At 39.8% G+C, this 6,000-nt stretch overlaps 1 long non-coding RNA gene across 2 annotated transcripts; it reads left to right on the plus strand.

Moving 5' to 3' along the window:
- Positions 1–1,293: 1,293 nt before the first annotated feature.
- Positions 1,294–2,196, plus strand: LOC306983626. 2 transcript variants are annotated; one of them, XR_013794406.1, is made up of 3 exons: positions 1,294–1,352; positions 1,455–1,547; positions 2,003–2,196. It is a non-coding gene; the product is annotated as an uncharacterized lncRNA (long non-coding RNA). The 2 variants fall into 2 exon arrangements; XR_013794407.1 differs by having other exon boundaries at positions 1,296–1,352; positions 1,429–1,547.
- The last annotated feature ends 3,804 nt before the right edge of the window (positions 2,197–6,000 follow it).

The raw sequence follows: 6,000 nt of genomic DNA on the forward strand, positions 1-6,000 counted from the left end.
AAAGGTAGCCGAGCGTAATAAAAGAAGATTTGATAAGCGTGTGATTGCTTCAACATTGGAGGAGGGTGACCGAGTTCTTGTAAGAAACGTGCGATTGAGAGGAAAGCATAAGCTGGCGGATAAATGGGAACAAGATGTTCATGTGGTTGTCAGAAAAATGTGTGATCTGCCAGTATATACGGTCCAACCAGAGAGAAAAGGTGGTCCTCTCCGGACGTTACACCGGGATTTATTGCTGCCCTGTGGGTTTTTGCGGCCAAGCAACTCTGAGGAACGACCAAAGCAGAAAGAAGTTCGAAGGCCTAGAACCAGAGCTTCTCCTGATGATGAAGGGATGAAGGAATCAGAGTTTGTTTCTGAATGCTCAGAGTCTGAAGATGAGCATATTCCCTGTTATGTGCCTGGAAGGACATTGGGCTCTGAAACTCAAATTATTACGGGCCTTGAGCACCCACCTTGTGTTCAAGAAGTAGCATCCGACTTACCTGTCATTGATCCTATTAGGAAGAACTTACCTGCCCAGGGAACTGTGGAGAGTAACGCTGAAGAACCTGCGAGGGAATACTTGCAAGAATGGAAACATGTGGAGGAAAACTCGGATGAGCCTGTTGGAGTAGAAATATGTGCGGATGAGCCCGAATCAGGTGGTACTGGACCAGATGTCTTAATGGAGAAGAGACCAGAATCAGAACAATCCTCTGAATCCCTGAATGAATACCCTATTCAATTGGTTGAGACAGTGCCAATCAGTTCTGCGTTAGGGAGTGGAGAAAGAAATCTGATCTCAAACGGAAGGAGTTGTTTTGAAGACACTCAAAATGAAGAAAGGAGAACTGAACCTGAAGACAATGTTGGCCCCAGACGTTCGCAGAGAGAGAGACGCCCCCCTAAAAAGTTTGAATATCCCCAGTTAGGGAATCCACTTACCTTAGTAATTCAGTCCTTGTTGCAGGGTCTAAACGAAGCTTTTAGTTCTTCTTTAGAAGAGTCAGTTGTTGCCCCTGTAATTCACGTGTAGATGCAACGGGACGTGCATATATTCCAGAGGGGAGAGTGTAACCCAGGTTACTAATGCTCATGAAACCTATGGAGAAAAAAAAGATTAAGATTTACATATAGATATTTTATTACTTTATTTTAATGTTTAAAATATTAAATATTGCTGAAGAAATAACAGTAAAATGTAATGAACTAGAAAAAATAAATAATTTGAACAATTCGGATTAGCTCCGCCCTTAGTGGGTTGCGTCATTTCTAGCGCGGGTTAGAGAAGTGAGTCTCTCGTCACGGAGCAAAGTGAAATGTCCGCTGAAGCAGTGACGCACGTCAATTGCAGTTGAAAAGTTGATAAAGTAAGTGAAAACTAGATTAATAACTGAAACCAGGATCATATTGACATCGTTGCCTGAAAAATAGTTGTTTAAATAGTTGTCGTTGCATTGTATTGAATCCAGGGATTAAATGAGAAGTCGAGCTGATTCATCCGACGAAAACCGTTCGAACAGATTAATCTGAGATTATTTCTAATCAATAGCACTTTATTCTTGGTAAGTGAGTTCATAAACTACCTTAATTAATTATAGTTTGAGTATTGTTCAGTCTTTTGTGGTCTTAAATGATGCTGTGCTGTATAATTCTTGAGAAATATATTTAGAAAATGTGATTGAAGTGATAGATTGAGGATTTATTTACTGCTTAAAAGTGTTTTTTTTTGCACGTTGTTGAATTCATGAGCGTAATAAGTGTAACACCGCTCACGTGGAGCTTTGCTAGCCATGTGGTGCGAGCTATAAGCTAATTGAGTGCACGTCATTTTAAGACGTCATTTTCTTCATTTTTTTTTTCTTTCTATTAAGGGTTAAAAAGGGTAATAAGCACTGGTAAATGTGTATATATTCATTTTGAAGGATTTGTTATGATAAGACTCATCATTTTATGTGTTAATGCTGTTTAAAGAGAATTAATTGTAATTTATTGTGTTTTTCTGCCTTGTCTTCGCAAGGTTGGGTTTTTTTTCTCCCTTTTCTCTATTTTGTTGTTCCTGTCCGTGATATTCTCTTGAAAGTGAACGAGGAGTTCTGAGTTTGAACTGTTTCTGCCATAAATGGGGAGTGCTCAACATTGGTGGAAGCTGGCGAGCCAACCTGGTTTTTCCTGAACTTGGAAAACATTGTTTCATCAAAGTGGTAGGACCACACGTATACCTTTCCCTTTTTTTTTTTTCTTCCTTGGACATTGTTGCATCTGTGAACAAGAAGTTTTTTTCTCATTCATCTCAGAGTTGAGGATCAGTATTTTGTAACTGAACACTGAAACGAGTGCAAAGGACATTGAACTGAGCTAATCGAGTAGTTTCTGATCCTGACTTTGATTTGGTGTGTCGTTGGATATTTCACCTGAAAAATTGTCTGCATTGTTATTTTTATTTTATTTTATTTTCTCATCTTTTATTGAAAATTTCCTGAAAAAGTGACCACAGAGGTTTTTTGAGTTAAATAATTTAAATTTGGGTTTTGAGTGTGAACTAAGTATGTCAGCTACATGATAAGGAAGGAAACAACGTTAATTAAGAGTAAATAGCTATACCTGAATAATTACAGAAATAAATAACACACAAGGAGTCATTATTTGAGTGAAAACTGCTTTATTTCAAGAAAACAATTCAAGAGGTTTCTTTTGTGAATTGATTATTGAAGCTGTCATTTTGTTTTGTTTTTTCCTTTTTGTTTTTTTTGTTTTTCCCTTCAAACTGAAACAAATTAATACAGAGTATAACAGAAAAAAATACTTGCCTTTTCAACTACACCTGTCTTCTGTGGTTTTTTCCCTTGTCTTGCTGCAACACTGGCTCAAGAGCGAACGTAGACTTCTGATCTGGTCCAAGATATTAGAAACTGGGTTATGTAAGACAGCAGGACGCGCGTGTTACAACTACACTAGAGAAAAATATATTTATTATCATATGTTACTTCAAATGTTTACATCGATGACGCGTTTCGTTGTCACGGCTACATAAACAAATTTCCACGCCCAGGAAGACAGATGTTATGGTAATATTTTAATTTTACATGTATTTTAATCACAAAAACGAACGTTTGCATCAAGTGAAAGCATCAGGCACATTGGCTACCTACATAATAAGCTGTTTTAAAAGTAAAATGTTCAATGCCGCGCTGATGTGGGCTCGGGTATATCCAGCCTCTATTTCAAACACACAGCGCGACTGAGAACATTCACTGAAGCATCGAGCAACAGTTCGACTGCAATGTGAAGTGTAGGCCTATGCAATGAGACTAACTAATATAATTCAGAATTATTTCTTACCTTAAAATCTTTCTTGTCTTCAAATAGCGTTCTTCTTCTTATGATGTAAATCCATCTCATATTATGTCTTCCAAAATCGACGACTGCAGAGGACTGATAAAGTTTGCCGCTTTGTTGTTGAGGTAATGGGCGCGTCCGCGCGACACATGGACGATTTGCATCTCTATATGTTTTGCGCGTGTGGGTGTGGTCACATTAAAACTAATGAGCAAAGGTTAGAGAACCTGGATATTGTTGGTTCTCCCCAGCTAACAGGGGACGTCCCCCGGACTTTTCGAACGTCCCCTTAGGTCAGCATTAGGTCCGCTTTGTAACGTTCCCGAGCGAACGTTCGGAGGACGTCCGCATTTGGTCCGCTTTGTAACGTTCGCTTACGGACATTCCGATGACGTCCGCATTTGGTCCGCTTTGTAACGTTCGCTGACGGACATTCCGATGACGTCCGCATTTGGTCCGCTTTGTAACGTTCGCTGACGGACATTCCGATGACGTCCGCATTTGGTCCGCTTTGTAACGTTCGCTGATGGACGTTCTGAGGACATTTGTCCGGGCCAGTTTGCGAACGTCCCTATTTCGTCCCTCACCTGCCATTCCCATGACAACACTTGGGAAATCCAGTCGCCCATGCCTTTGATTTTTATCATTAGACCGGACATCTTGCAACTCAAACGAATAATTAAACTAAAATATATTATTAAAAAGGGGATTTGTTTATTCCTTAATATCCATTAATTAATTGTGATGATGGATTTTATCTAAAAACCATGGTTTTTATTTTGCAGATTGACGTAATATTAGTAACTGCAAATAAATTATAGTAAAAAATATTATTTGAATTAATTGTCAAATTAAGTTAATGTTAAAAATGTTAGTGTTTTCATTTTAATGTTAAGATAATAACTTTCATGTTACTTATAACTTCTATCACTAATTAAAGATGTAATCAAATCAGAGTCTGTTTTCAGCCAATATAATTTAAACATCAAAAACATGATAATTTATTCAATTGAATAGGCTACAATTACTATTCCACATGTATGAAGAAAATAAGGTTGAATCTCAGGAGCTCTAAAAGAATGCATCGACTTCAAATGATGAATGCAGCCAAGGAAAATGCGAAGAAGGGAAAAGCACATTGCTGGAAAGAAAGTGGAAAATAACACAGGTAAGACAAATAAAAGTATCCTAATTTAGGCTGCATGTCAAACTGTTGGTCAGGCGATCGAAGGACTGGTTTTATTCAAAATAAGTTATTTTAGGAAACATATTATTCTAATTATTGCACTTAAGACGACTGATAGCACTTGAATCTCAAAAAAAAAGAAAAAGAAGAAGTGTCATATTATATAGCTACACACATGCATGCAAGTGACTATCAAATCATAGGATCAAATGCACCTAAGCGAGTGACGTCATTCATTACGGCACGCAGCATGTATCCATGGCAACGCTCAGCTGCTTAGTGAGTGACAGTTAACGGTCCTCCTCAGACGCGGCCTTGTGGTGTCCCTTTCGTCTGTCTAAAAGGTATTTTTAATTGTTAGATTAGTATACATTAGTTATCGTAACCACTATCCATCATTACATTTTATGAAAATTGTACCTTTTAAAACGTTTGATGAAGTTATCGGCCGTGTACCACTGCTAACCGTTATGCTAACACTACGAAGCTAACGTTAAATGTTGCTGAAATGAGACAACGTTATATTTCACTTATGGATAAATAGACATATAAAATCATAACACTATTGAATGTGTTTATTTTGTTGTTTTAGGTAGATGCCAGGGGGAAGAATTGCCAACTGACTAACCCCACAGCTGACCCACACACACACACAGCTGCCAGCGCGTTTGAAGACACACACACACACACGGAAAGAGCACAACACCTTTACAATTGTTCAAATAAATACTTTGTTCCTTACAACGTGTCTGTTTTCTTTGGTTAGCCAGAAATAAAATAAAATAAAAATATTCATGGGACTAAACGCGAAAGTCCCCTTAATGTCCCGAATGGCCGCTGGTGGTCCTGTGCACGTCCTCTTGAACGTACGGAGGACGTCTTCGCGAACGTTCGCGGGACATCAAGCGGACCCTACACGGGGACGTCCGGGGGGACGTTCGCACAGGCCATTTAGGGGACGTTCGGGGGACCTTTTTTTGTTAGCTGGGTCTTACGTAGAGTTCTCTCGTACTGCGTCGAAGAACGCTACGGGAAAGATATTTCTTTGTCGAGATTGAAGCCAAAAATTAATCCTTAATTTTGTAATATTGTAAAACGCTTTTCTGAAGCATACAACCTAGGCGGAGCAATACAGCTCACCCATTGGCTGCTCTGCCAGAAAAGCACAGCCTATGCGAGGCCAGGACGCTGACCAATGAGGACGCTTCGCGCCCTTCTGCGTCACCTCCCGCCCAAACAGGCGTGGCCTAGGCCTATAAATACGAGCATAGCTGTCTAACACGCCGATTTTCTTAAATTCACGAAGCTGCACGCATCGTTGGATTGGATTCGAGCCGCCACAGCCGTTTGGATACAAGCACCTCAGCAGGACGCGCCTCTTACCTGAAGCCGCTGGTCATCGCCGCCTTCAGCCGCCGTTCCCTGCTGCGCTTCTCCGGCGTGGAATATCCTTTACATTATGTGTGTGTGTTTTGTGTGTGTGTTCGCCGTCG

The sequence above is a fragment of the Phoxinus phoxinus genome (genome assembly GCF_949152265.1).
Source record: "Phoxinus phoxinus genome assembly, chromosome: 16".
Lineage (NCBI taxonomy): Eukaryota > Metazoa > Chordata > Actinopteri > Cypriniformes > Leuciscidae > Phoxinus > Phoxinus phoxinus.